The 14,009-nt window shown below is 57.3% G+C and overlaps 1 protein-coding gene across 1 annotated transcript in view; it reads right to left on the bottom strand.

The window, feature by feature from the left end:
* Positions 1-13,782, bottom strand: part of DNMT3A (DNA methyltransferase 3 alpha) — a 97,195-nt gene extending 83,413 nt beyond the window's left edge. Inside the window, exon 1 of the mRNA XM_054568936.1 lies at positions 13,647-13,782. The gene's annotated coding sequence lies outside the window, so the exon portion shown is untranslated. The remainder of the gene's footprint in view (positions 1-13,646) is intronic.
* Positions 13,783-14,009: the final 227 nt, after the last annotated feature.

Genomic DNA, 14,009 nt, shown 5'->3' with positions numbered 1-14,009 from the left:
TGTGAATTATATTTCAATAAAGCTGTTGTTTTTTAAAAAAGAAAAAAAAATCTTATGATGCCAATGATTTTCACACATGGTAAAATCTAAACTCTGGTCTGGCCCTACACGGGTGGACTCAGCAAATTGCTCAGACCTTGCCACCCACCTCTCCCAGCTGACCCCATCATTCCAGGGCCGGCCATTGTCCGCTAGCTTACATTCTCTATTTCTACACTGGTGTCTACACTCACACCATTCTCTCCTGCTGTGGGCTCACCTACCCCCCTCTTCCCCTATCCCTTAGCAACACCCCACCCCCTCCATCACTTCGCCTCAACCACCTACTCAGGGGTCTTTAATCAGTTTCTGTTGTGTGGTCATTTCGCTTTTCATTTGTATAGAGATGTGCCTGTTTCCCCAAACAGATGAGGTCAGAGTTCATATCTTGCACCTTGTTGCTCCTCCCCCCAAAGCTCAGTGCTTTTCCCCCTCCTGCCCCGCTCCTTTCCTGGTGACCCTTGAGAGGCAGAGAGGACTGTGTGAAATCACTCCCAGGCAGCTGCAACATCCCCAGCACAGTGCTGCGGTGCCTAGAGTGACCGCCCACAACCCCCATTCTAGGGGTCGCTTGGCAGAGTTCCCCCAGGCACTGGGCCGATGGAAAGGCCCTTGGCAGAAGCTCCTAGGCTCTCACTTCCCCTTTCCTAGGCCAGGATGTACACCTGCTGTGGGGTCTGCGGACCCCACCAGCCCTCAGATGGCTCAGGACAAAAGGGGTCATGAGAGTCCTGGGTCAGGGTGCCAGTGAACCATGGGAAGCAAGGGGGACTGGCCTCCCATCCCCCAGGCCCTTGGAGGCTGAGTCCCTGGCTTGCCTATGAGCCCTCTCTCCCCACACCAATGACACACATGCTTCCCCCAACTGCACTTCTTCACCCTCTTCCCTGACCAAGTGACACCCAGCTGGCCCACTAAAGGGTCTCCAGGACCTGGGAGCTGCTGTTGGAGCACACCCCCTCCCACCCCTAAGCAATCAGGAAGAGCCTGTTGCTACCAGAATCACCCGCTGGTCTCTGGTTGGCTGTCTTCTCACTCTCTGCCCCAACCAAAACCAAACCTTCTGTGGAGGGGGTCAGGGGAGGAAGGAGAGCCCCAGGGTGCTGGGCAGCGCACTCCGGAATCACGAGTGCCTAGCCCAGCAGCCCTGGTGGGGGTCATCTACCCCTTTCATCCTAAGGAGACTCAGCTGGACTCCCCCTTCAAACCCTGGCTCCGCCACCCAGAGACATGGGCCTCACTTTCCCAATCTGCACAATGGGACAAGTGGGCCCCTACCTTGGAAGTCTATATTAAGATAGGAGAGAATCTGAGTTGCGTGTTTAGCACAGTGGTAGGCACACTTGATAAACGTTAGGTTTTTTTTTTTTTTAACTATTGTGAGATTAATCAGGGCAAAAGGCCAGTCAAGTATCCTTAGGACACCTAGACTCCAGCTTAAGACCACCCCCAGGTGGGAATAGCTGGTGGGGCCTGACCCACAGGCCTCCCTCTTAGCGAATGCCCCCATCTCCCTCCGACCCGCCAACCCGAGCCCCTTGCCACCAGAATGGGTAACCTCCTTAGCAGAGCCCTTAGCCAGCCTTCGTGGCCACAGGGGTCTCTCAGAGCCACACAGACACACAGACAGACACAGAGACAGACAGACACACACCCGGACACACACCCCAACACACGTACCCACACGTACTCCTCTCGGGCTCCAGGCTCTGGGCTCCAAGGGCAGATTCCAGGCAGGGCCTCCCGGGCGCATGCATCGCACATCTCACCTACAGCATGGGCCAAAGAGGCATTTGGAAACCAGCTTGGGAACCTCATCACCATTCATAACATTGTTCTGAGAGAAAATACAAAACAATGCCCTATAAACAAACATTTGCAATAGAATTCCTCCATGAGCTAGGAATTGCCTGTGCTAGAAAACTAACAGAGCAAGAAGAGAAAAACCGCATAAACTTAGTTTGCCTTTGTAAAATTAATACCAATTACAAAAACATTTATGTGCGCCGCTTACCATTTACACCTAATTACCATGCAGCACAATTATGCATACCATTAAGGGTATGGCAGATTAATTAGGCTGTACGTTTCATTTGAGTGCACTACCACACCCTCAGTCCGTACATGCCCACCTTCCCGGGGGCTGGCCCTGTGACAGGGTAGGTGCACAGGTCTGTGCAAATCAGAGAAATATTGGTTTCCACACTCAAGTAGACAGCGGTCCCCACCCCACCCCACACCCAGCCAGAGAGAGCCTGACTGTGGCCCAGGCCTTCTTACCAACATCGCCACCACAGGAGCCCCTGCTGAGAAGTCACCTCCCTTCGTCCCCACCCCCACCCCGCCAGCCTCCTCCGGAAGGCAGAGATACTTCAAAGATCTCCCTGAGGGGCGGAGCGTGCCTGCATGTCACAGGGTCCAACATATAGCCAGGTGTGCCCAGCTCACAGTGGAAGCTGACCGCGCCTGCCAGACCAAGGTTGCCCAAAGTTTACTTCCCGGACCACTCTAGGCCCCTGCACCCTTTTCTCCCAGGACACAGAGCCAGCTACTGGGCAAGGCCCCAGCTGTTGTCCACCCAGGCCCTACGGGGTTCGGAGCCCCGCCCTCCCTCTCCCTCTGCTCTCCACACAGCCATGGAGGGCAGCGCTGCACAGCCGGCCCCTTCCCTTTATTTAAAAAAAAAAAAAAATGACCTCCCCAATTCCCATTTAGCTCAGCAAAATGTTCTTCAAATACACTGGGGTTATCCAGGTTTGGGAAGCAAGAGAATCCACAGAACATGAGAAACAGATCTTCCCAGGAACAAGAAACTGACTGAGGGTACAGGTGAGCCAGGCCTCCCGGGAGGCAAAGAGCAAGAGAAGCTCAGTGAGTGAGAGAGGGAAGCAAGGGCCTCGTGCATGCGCCTCCTCCATGCCAGACAGGGACCGTGCCCGGCTGAGCTGTAACCCTCACACACCTGTGAGGTCAACTGCATAAGATTCTTTAAGTGAGTGCCATAAAATATCAAGGTTTAGTGCAAGAAGCAGTGTTTGAAACAAGCTAACAAACAAAACGCAAGCCTGTGAGGTTATCTCCACTGTGCAGATGGCAAAACTGAGGCTGAGAGGTTCTGCAATCTGCCCAAGGATCCAGGCAGGAGACGGCAGGGCTGAGGTGCCAGGCCGCCTTTGCCTCAGCAAGGCTGACCTGACCATGTTGTTTTTCTAAAAATTCTTCAAAAACTGCCCTTCCTGCGACACTCAAAAGACTCATTTCTATTTTAGAGAAACAGTTTTGTTTCTTTTGTTTGCTTACCCAAACTGCTGCCCTCAGCTTGTCCCCACCTATCTCAGCAGACCCGTCTTTCAGCAGAGGGTGGATGTCCATTTGGCAACTTACATACCATTCTCAGAGGGTGGCAGGACGTACCCCGCTGACCCCCGGTCAGTCATGCAGCTGGGGGCCTAGGTCTTGCAGCTTATCATTTGGGGGAGCTCCTGAGAAGCACAAGTCCCAGCTCGGGGCCCCAAACACCAGCATCCCTGATGCATGTGGTACGAACTCCTGCTTAAGTCACTTCCCTCCTCAAAAATCTCCAGGGGTTGCTACCAGTTATGGAACAAAATGTGCCTGCCTTTCTAATCCATCACGCTGGACCCTGCCCTTCCCTGGGCCCCCACCTCCAGGCTTGGTGACACAGGCTCTCTCCTTCTGCCAGCCTGGCCCTCCCCGGCTCCACCTGGGCGAATCCCAACGGCCCTCAAGCCCCACCGCACTCCTGCCACCCGTGTGAGCACTCCCAGGTCTCTCGAGACTGCCCCCAACCTGCACCCGCACAGTGGATGGCATCTCCATCCACACAGCAGGCTGAACCAGAAACCAGAGAGTCCCCCCGGCTTCCCTTACCCTTCGTCCCCTCCTACCAGCTCTGCTTCCTAAATGCCTCGCAAAGCACCCCTCCTCCCTGCTCACACTGCTGCTCCCTGGATTTCTGCACCAGCCTTCCGCCTGGGCTCCCTGCCCCCACCCTCACCTGTCCAAGTTCTCGTCCCTGATGCCCCAGGATGACCTTTCTCAGATATAAATATGGGCATGTTACTCCAAGTCCAACACCGACCAGCGGATAACATCCCAGCCTTCCGCAGTCCAGCTCTGGCCCAGGCCTCAGCCTCACATCCCATCATTCCGCATGTCCCATCACTCCAGCCACAGCAGGTCAGAAAATGCCCTGGAGCGCCTGGCTCACTGCTCCCCACCCTTCAGGACTCTGCGCAAGCATCACTTCCTTTTGAAAGCCTTTCCTGATAGTCCCTCTCCTGGAATGAGATGTCCGTCCCTTCTCTGAGCCCCCGTAAAGCCCCAGGCACAAGCTGCCAGAGCTCTCTCCACCCACCTATGATGTAATGGTCACCCTCTCCAGACTCTCGTCCCGCTGTGGGCTCCTTGAGGACCAACTAGTCCCCTTCATCTTTGTAGCCGGTGCCTGGCACACAGTAGGTCTTTAGTAAATAAATAGATGGACTTTATTTGTAGATCTGAAGCAAGGGGCCTTTGAAGAGAAAACCTGAGAGCTGCCAGGCCTGCCAACATGGGCCCAGCCTCTCACCAAGCCGCACCCCTACTCTCTCAGAGTCCAGGCTGCGTGGAGGGTGTCAACGGAAGAAAAGGCACAGGCAACTGCCCGGCCCCACAGGCCTTCCCGGCTGGGCTTCCAGGATGAGGCAGGCCCTCAGGCCACCACCAGCGGGGCCCAGGAACCTCTGCCTGTGAGAGGATGGCAACAGGCACCACATTGTTGCTGGTAATAAAACCATTAGGAACCAGTGCTGGGTGGCAGCTGCCAGGCCTGGCTGTGGTCTGGACCCTCCCATGCCTCTAGGCCAGGGGGCAGAGCTAGCCCTGCCAGCAGGCCCGGAACCCAGAGGAGAGGCAACTGCTGGCTCTGGGCCCAAGGAGACCAGAAAGCAGGGAGGGAGAGGGCTCAGGGCTTGGGGGACCTGCTGAGTCCCCAGTGAGCACAGATTCTAAAGAGACTGATGAAGTATATCAAGATTAAGGACCCAGCGATCAAATGGTGAGAGAGCAGGGGGGGTGGAGGGTGGGCAGAACACTCAGGGATCAACCAGCCAAATTCTAGCTTTACAGAGGCTGGAAGAGAGGCCCCAAGACCCGTAAGGAGTGAGGAAAATGACAGGCAATATTTGTAGGGTCTCAGAGTGCACCGGGGCCTTCACAGGGGTCACCACACACAGTCCCTAACGTCACCCTCATGCAGCCTTGTCATGGCCCCATTTAAAGAAGAGAAACTCATACCTCCTGCGCATCTACAATATGCCGGGCAAAATGCTGGCTGTTTTCTTCTTCTTCTTCTTTTTTTTTAATAAAGATTTTATTTATTTCTTTTTAGAAAGAGGGGAAGGAAGAGAGAGAGAAAGGGAGAGAAACATCCATCGGTTGCCTCTCATATGCCCCCAGCCAGGGACCTGGCCTGACACCCAAGCATGTGCCCTGATCAGGTATGGAACCAGCTACCTTTTGGTTTCAGGGACAACATTCAAGGCACTGAGCCACACCAGTCAGGGCAGCACTGGCTGTTTCCATAATGTATTTCACCTGATTCAGGTAAGATGTGGAGATTCTTCTTATCCCTGATGGAAAACCTGAAGTTCAAAGACATTTAGTTTTCAAAGTACCTGAGTAGTAGTGGGGCTGAGACATTACTCCAGGCCTGCCTGTCCCCAGGGTCTCTTCTTTGCCCTGGACGTCTGTCCCCCACCAGCCTGGGGTGGAGAGGAGGCCCGCAGCGGGACCAGCTCTGAGTTTACTTCCATGTTCCTAGTCTTTTATTTATCTTCCTGCTTTCTTCCAGGGCAGGGCAAGACAGGGCCAGAGAAGTATACATGCCCTTCCTCATGTCGTATTCAACAGGGGCAGCCACAGAGGGAAAAGCAAGCTCCAAGAGAGTACCCACATGTCGGGTCAGGGACTATGGCAGGGAACCGAGGCAGGGGGAGGTGGACACCGTTGCCAAGTAACAGGCAGAGGAATTACAATCTGCCCCTGCTCACTTCTCCACTCTATCACCTGGGTCACTGCCACCTGCTCATGGCCTTCAGATCAAAGAGTTGGGCACAGCTTGAGCCCACATGCCAGACAAAGTTCCCCAGGCATCCCTTCCACTCCCTGGAGGGGCTTCCTGAAGCCACAGTCCTCTGTGCAGCACCGTATGCGTCATACCTGGCCCAGGCCCTGGTCATACCTCCAGTTCCCAGGAAACCGTAGATTGAAGCCTTTGGGGAAGATCCCCAATGACTTGTTTCCCATTCTGGGTCAGAACTGAGAGTTTCAGGTCCCCATCCTATAAAACTAATGTAGTCCATTGCCCCGCCCTCACCCAATCCCTCCAAGCCCCGGCCTTGGCCTGGAGGCCTCGGGGTCGGCAGTATTTCTCCCCACAACCTTCCCAGGGAGGACAAGCACCTGAGTAACCCTATCCTTTGCTGCCAGTCTCCAAGCCAGTTTTTTATCCATCATAAAAACAGTCCATCTTTCCAGCCCTAATTGTGACTCAATATGTTTTCAAGTTCTTACTCAGAAGCTTTAAAAAGTGTGGTTTTATTTTTCTTGTTATTAACAAAGTAACACATGCACATTTATATTTTTTCAAAGGTTACAAAGTACATAAATCACATAAAGTAAAAAGGCAGTCTTTGTTGTAGGTTTGCTTTGTCCCCTTCTAGGTGACTTTTTCTCTGTATGTACAGCCTATAAATGTATATATTTGTATATATTTTAAAGAAATTTAACCAAAATGAGATTATACTCTGCATACAGGGTTTTTTTTTTGGGGGGGGGGGGAGTAACCTAACCCCATATCATGGACTTCCACATGTCAGAATAGACATGCTTACTACCCCATTTCAAAGGCTTTGGGGACTCCAAACAGATCTCCTTTTATTTATTTTATTTATCCTTTCAGAATAAAATTTATTTATCCTTTCAGAATCTATAACACTAATCACATAGGATCATTCCTTCAAGAGCCCCCTCCCAACAGGTTCTGCTTGCGGGAGCATTGGAGGATCCCACCCCCTTGCACAGCCGGAGCATCCTGGCCTGCTCCTTGCCAGGTCGTCTGGGGACCCTCTACGGGGAAGCTTGTTCCCAGATCCCCCAGCGTCCCTGCCTGGGCATTCCAATTCAGGATGACTCAGCCCACATCCAACCCACAGATCTGACCCTACCATCCCACAAAGTCCCCTCTAAGCATTTTTTTAACCCTTTCACATAAGGGTCACTGGAACACTGGGATCTAGCTGATCTATTAGGTCTAGAACACCTGCACCGACTCCCAGATCCACCTGCACAGTGATCCACAGGAAGAGCACCAGACTAGGAGTCAGGACACCCAAGTTCCAGCTCTCCAGTTACTAGCTGTTTGAGATGGTCCTCTGTCCCCTCTGAGCACCCAGACAGGGCAGCAAACTACTGGCTCAGAATTGAAAATGACCTTGACATTTGAAACACAAACAGAAAGGGAAGATCAATAGGGATGACAATCAGCAGGGCCAGGACCACAGGAAGAGAAAATAGGGACCTGGTTATAGATGTAAATAAGGCTGGAAAGCCCTAGGGGTCAGAGGGGACCACAGCAGGATGGGAGTGGGCAACGCTCAGTTACAGCTGGAAAAAATTCCACTCCCTACTGGGATTAGGCTAGGAAAGCCCCAGGCCTCCGCACCTCCTCCCCCATCGTCGCTGTCCTCCAGACAGCCCTGCGATGTGATCAGCAAGGGAGATGTGGTCTGGCGGGCCCTGACCACTGGCTGTCCTCGATCCGGGCGGCTGGGCACCTGCAGCCACACTTGGGAGCACGGCTGCCAGGCGGGGGCACATCCCTGCTGCACTGGGGGCTCAGTCCCGCTGAGTATGGAGGAAGGAGGGGGACGAGCAGGGCAGAGTTAGGCTCTGTACCCCTATTCACAGCCCCCTGCAGGAATGTTCTGGATGTTGGGGCACCTCGGCCTGGAGGAGGGGATGAAAGGGGGGCCACTGAGACTTCTGGGAGGCGAGGTAAGGACCCTCCCCATTCACACTGTGAATGCCATCACCGGCACATGGACTTTACCCTGGCTGGTGCTCCCCTTAATTGCCACAACCCCCTGGGGTTGGTGTAATTTAAACCCTGCTCTGTTTCTCTCCAAGCCTGAGCTCCTAATCTCTGGTCTACAGAATATAAAGGAATCATCAAGATCCTATACCAAATGAGCTCCGTTGGCCCCCTTGCCTCTCTCCCTTTCCTCCTTCTCTCCTGTCCCTGCCCTATCCCCCAAAGCCACCACAAGCAGAGCAGGTCCGAGTGATTCTCCACGGGCCACACAGGAGTTACAGAGCACAGGGGCCCGCTCTCCCCAAATCAGTACAGGCCTCCGCCTGGCCCCCAGCACCCCCGAGGCCCTGCTCTGCCAGCCAGTGGCTCCCTCATACCCCAGCCACCCCACCCCCACTGCCTGGGTTCCCTCCTCTCAGCCTAGAAGCCTTGCCTCTGTGCTTTGAAGCCTATCTCACATGCCATCTCCTCCAGGACACCCTCCCAGAGCCTCTCAGTTGTGACCTGGCCTTTGAGCACTTTATTTCTCCCTGTTCTGCGACCTTGGTCTGTGGTCATTAGTTGGGCACATGCTCAACTCACTCTGTTTCCCCTCAATGTCTCGCACACAGCCTTGCCCACAGGAAATGCTCAGTAAGTCTCTGGAAGCAAATACGCTACACTCAGGACAGAGGCAGACTGAAGAGCCAACACTACAGCGTGAGGGAGTTAAGGTGACTAAAGACAACCTGTTGACAATGAGACTTGTTGGAATCCAGAACAGATTGCTAAATGGCACTTAGGAGCCTCCCCACTCCGAAGATTTTTCAATCAGAAGCAGCACTTTCGTCATCTGTCCAAGATTTTGCAAAAGAGGCAGGAAGGCAGGCCAGACGTCTCAGGGCACTCCCCGCAGTGCCGACCCACGTAAGCCGTAAGCCGCCTGAATGACGGAACTAATCACGCACAGCTAACGCTGAGCGCTTGCATTCAGCGCATTGTCTTGTTTGATCCTCACAGCAGCCTCTGAGTACAGCCTGGTCTTATTTCCCTGTTACAGGTGAGGAAACTGAGGGATCAAATCAGCTGCCCTAGATCCCACAGGTGGGAAGTGTCAGACCGCAGCTCCTTCTGACTCCACGGCTCTCACTCCGGCTGCCCTGGAACAGGCTTATGTCTAAGCAAGTCGTGTCTATCCCCACGCAGCTGTGCACATTGTATACACAGAAAGACGTGTCCACAAAAATGCGCACAGAGGCCCCCACGCACCACACCCTGTCCTGCCCACACACTCAGCCGAATGAAGGCAGGCTGGGCCGTACACACACTCCCGATGCCACATGGATCTCAGCTTTTGTAGTTTTTCTAGCAAAAAAAAAAAAAAGTCAAAGAGATAAATGACTTAGAATGAGCCCTGAAGATTCGAGTGGAGAGGAATCTGGCACCTTCAGTTTACTAAAAGCCCTGCTGAGGAGCAGCAAAGCCCACAGGCTCATGGAGACACCCAGCCGCAAAGGGCAAGCAGGCTCCTGACAGGCCCCGCTGTCTATTGGACACCAAAATGGAAGTAAATAGACTCCCACAGGCCGTGTCTTGGCCCTAACTGTTGCCTGTTCCCAAGCTGGAGGCCGGAGGCACACTTACTATTAGTGGGGTATGGCGTAGGGAAAGGGGACGTGGCCATCAAGTCGAGAACTCCCAAGGCCACACAAGCAGAAGGCATCAGGAAGTGCAGCGGCAGAGGAGCATGTGACAGGCACACAATGGCCTTCTGACCTCAGGCTCAGGGTAGTACTTCCAACCCTGGAGGAAAGGAGGCCTGGGCCCCACACGCAACAGCCCTCAGCCCAACTCCAAGTATTCTCAGGGCTCAAAGTTCTCTTTCAACCCTAAATTCTGAGACTTGGATTCCACTGGTAACATTCCAGGCTCAAGGATGGGCAGAGCATGGTCTGTTTTTTACCCCCATCAGAGAACCAGCAAGACTGGTTCTCAGAGTCCCCTCGCCATCTGCCCCCCCACACACACCAAAAAAGCCTTCAGGGAGCCTGGGCTCTTGCTGGGGAAGAACTTGGGTCTCTCAGGGAAGCTTGAGCCTAAGTAGCTGGCCTAAAATTAGGTGACGGCTACTCGGGGAAGGTGAAGCAGCAGCAAGCAGAGGACAGCATGGCCACCAAACCCTCTGCCACTAGGAAGAAGACAGGGACTGAAAACACAGACGTACAGCAAGCTTCCCTGCCAGTCGGCAGACAACCACTGAGGCCCCATGAACTGTCTAGTGGGCAGAGGAAACCCAGGCAAGGTCCCTGTCCCATGGTCACCACAAACTGGTAGGAGAGAAAGACACGCAGAGCAGCAGCCCAGGAGAGCTGTGCAAGGCACAGCCAAAGTTCCCCAGAGGGCAGGCCAGGTCGCCCCAGGCAAATATTTTCAAGCCTGTCCTGTCTTCCTTACAAGCTCCTACAGAAGACCAATGGCATTAATGTGTGTGACTGTGATAGTAAAATATCTACAAGGGACTCACGTGCTTACTGTAAATTGGATCTGGGAAGAAACCTCAGAAATTATGCACACACACAGAATTACATGTAAACTGACAGAAGAACACACACATGTGAAGGTTTCACCGGAAGCTGTACTTTTACATCCTCTGGGGAGTCAGATGTGACAAGCCTGTCTCCTGCAGGTCCCCCTCCCCCATACACCTCTGCTCTCAAAGGTCCACCCCTCCAGGGAAGGGGGCTGCTTTCTCACAGACCTCCACTCCTCGGGAGCTTTTCCTGATTACTGCTATGTGGTGAAAAAAAAGCCCACTCCGCCCCCACTCCTGGGTCTGAAATGCCACCATGGGAATCTGAGCCATAGAACTGAAAAGTTGGAATGGACCTTCAAGCTCCAGTCCAACCCCCACCCCAGAAGAAATCCTGTCCGCAGACACCCTGACAGATGGCCACGGTCGGCCATTCTCTCCTATGTGCTCCAGTGTTTGGGGAGCAGTCCCAGCACTGTGGGCTCACTCCTTGAGTCTAGAAAGAATTCGCCTCTTCTAAGGCTGGCCTCCCCTTGAAGGCCCACATGCCTGGGAAGGAGAGCAAGGAGAGCCTCAGCTGGCCTGAGCCTCGAATTCTGCCTTTCGCAAGAGCTGAAGACAATCACCTGGGAGCTGGACAAGAGACCAGAGAGGGAGCCGGGGCCCAAAGACGTGGGGCCAGGAAGGGAGGCAGGCAGGCAGGTGCCAGACCCGCTGCGCAGGTTCGCCTGGGGACCTTGACGGGGCGCAGCACATGTGCACGCATGCACACGCATGCACACAGACTCGCACTTTCAGAGCTGCCTGTCAGACAGCCAAATTGGGGTCTCCATCTCACGCAGAGGCAGAAGGGGTCCACCTTGCCCCAGAAACCTAGTGGGGACCCGCACAACCAAAGCTTCCAAGCCCGGGCAGCACCCGCATGCCACCAGGAGACAGCCCCTGCCAACAGAGGGCACAGCTCACAGAGGGTCCGCCTGGCAGCTGGGCTCCCCAAATCCCACAGACCAGTCCTCACACTCCAGCAACGCTGAAGGAGAAAAGCTTCCCTGGCTGCAGCTGTCACATCTGCCTGGGAGGGAGGAGGCACAGCGGCACAGCACCTGATCCCAGGATCCCTTCGCAGCCGCAGCCCAGGAGGCCAGTTCAGCCGCTGGCAGCCCAGGGTGAAACACGAAGACTCAACAGTCCCCCAGGGATGCTGATGGCAGTCCCACAGCAGAGAGGGGCAAGCTGGGTCACAGGGCGGAGGGCGCTTCCCATGCAGGCTCCTGTCACTGCAGGTTTGGGAGGGGGCGAGCGGCGGCACTGGGGCCCTGGGCCCTCCTCGCGGCCTGACGCAGGCCCCAGATGCCCAGCTGGGTGCAGGACGCCATCTTGGGTCAAGGTGCAGCCACGGGGGGCTCCCCTCGCGACCTGGGGACTGGCGACCCTGAGAACTGACGAGCCCCTATTCCCCGCCCGAGGCGCCAACACCTACTCAACTGGCTTTGCAGAGGAGAGAGGAGGCGGAAGGACCGAGGGGATGAAGAGAAAAGGGGGAAAACAGAGGTAGGGTGGGGAGGGAGTGGGTTCCCCCAAGAAGCGAGGCTCCAGGAAAGCTAAACGAAGTTTGGCAGCCGGAGGGCGGCGGGCCCCAGCGACAGGGGGCTGGGGGAGGCCGGGGGCGGGTCCTGGCCCCACGCCAGCTCGGTCCGCGCGGGAGGGGGAGGGAGGGCAGGGCGGCCTGGGGGAGGGGAGCCGGGGTGAGGGCGGGACACGGACCAGAGCCGCCCCGCGACTCCCGGGGCACAGGGACTCAAGCCCGATGACCCCGATCTGCAGCCTCGGTGAGGCCTCGTCCTTCACTGTGCAGATGCGAAGCTTTCAAGGACACGTCTGCACCGGCCCAGCTTGGGTGCGTGTGCGTGTGTGTGCCCGCGTGCGTGCTGAGTGTTCAGGAGGGGGTGTTTCTGCTGCGGGGGCGACCCCGGACGCCCCCATCCGCGTGGCACCCCGGCTGCCCGCTACTCCTACCCCTGCGTTTTCCGGCCCCGCAGCCGGGGCTGGGATACTCGCCCGCCTCCGCCCCGCCCCTACACACTGCGGCTGCCGCCACCGCCGCCACCGCCACCGCCGCCCGGGCTCCCACGGCCCAGGCCCACAGCGGGGGACAGGGAGGAGCCAGGCACCAAGTCCACCCCCCGCACACTGCCGGCCGTCTGTGGGGAGGTGTGCCCCCCAAGTGCCTCACCACCCCTCCCAGATACACTGGCACCCCGCACCCCCAGCCACAGGTGGCCGAAGGAGGATCGCTGAGCAGCGTTCCCCGGCCGGCCCCCGATCACCCCTCGCGGACCGCCCCCCGGAGCCTCCCGGTCCCCGCCCCGCTCTCCGTGGAGCCTGGGGGAGGGGCGGGGGGCCGGGTCGTGCCAGGCTGCCATTTTCTGCCGCCGCTGCGGAGCCTGCGCTGGGCCCGCGCCCCCCTCCTCCGCTCCCTGCGGGCCGCGGTGGGAGCCGATTATTCTGGGTCGTGGTCCGGGCCCTCCTGCTCCCGGCCGCAGGCCCCAGGCGGGGCTCCGGGGCCGGGGCAGGACCGGAAGGCGGGGGTGGCCGGTCCGGAGTCCCTGCGGCAGCGCCGAGCCGGGCACCAAGGCTGAGGCCAGCGGGGGAGGGCCCCCCACCCTCGCCCCCGGCGGCATTGTATAGACTTGAACTTGAGCCCGGAGCAGGGCGGGGGCGCGAAGGGGGCTCCGCGCCGGGAGCGGGCAGGACGGGAGGGGGCGCCTGCCGAGCCCGCGGGGACATAAACAAACCCTCAAATGCCCCGCGCCGCTGCGGCCAGCCCAGCCCGCCGTCACCGCCCGCAGCCCTGGCCCTGCGGGCGCCCGACGCCGAGTTGCAGGGGTCCGGGAGCATGCCCTGAGCCGGGCACTGCCCGCCGCTGTGCCCCTCGCCCGGCCTCCCCTCCTCCTCGCCCCACTCCAGCCAGCTGCCTGGGCCGCCAGGAGCGGCGCTCATTACCGTGTGGCCGGTGGGGTCGGGCCGGCCCGTCTGCGCGCCTTGGTGCCACGGCGCCGCGTCCCGGATCGTCCTCTGGTCTCGACGCCGCCGCCGCCGCCCGCGCGCCCTCGCTCCCGGCCGCCTGCCTGCCTCGCTTGCTCGTGCCCGCCCCTCTGCGAGCTGTCGTGTTCGTTCGTTCGTTCTCTCCGCCTCCTCTGCCTGGGTCCCCCCTCCCACCCTTCTCTCCGCCTCCCTCCTTCACCCGCTCCCGGAGAGAGCGCGGGCCCAGGCCTCCGCCTCGCCCCCCGCGGCCGTGCTGGCCCCTGCCCGGCGCTGCGGAGCCGGCCAGGAGGCAACACCAACTGGGGGACCCGGGGCGCCGCG

This window comes from Pteronotus mesoamericanus, unplaced genomic scaffold (assembly GCF_021234165.1).
Source record: "Pteronotus mesoamericanus isolate MK-2021 breed Mesoamerican mustached bat unplaced genomic scaffold, CSHL_Meso_final contig_101, whole genome shotgun sequence".
In the NCBI taxonomy this organism is placed as follows: domain Eukaryota; kingdom Metazoa; phylum Chordata; class Mammalia; order Chiroptera; family Mormoopidae; genus Pteronotus; species Pteronotus mesoamericanus.
The sequence above is the reverse complement of the archived record's forward strand: the minus strand, read 5'-3'. Positions and strand labels throughout refer to the sequence as shown.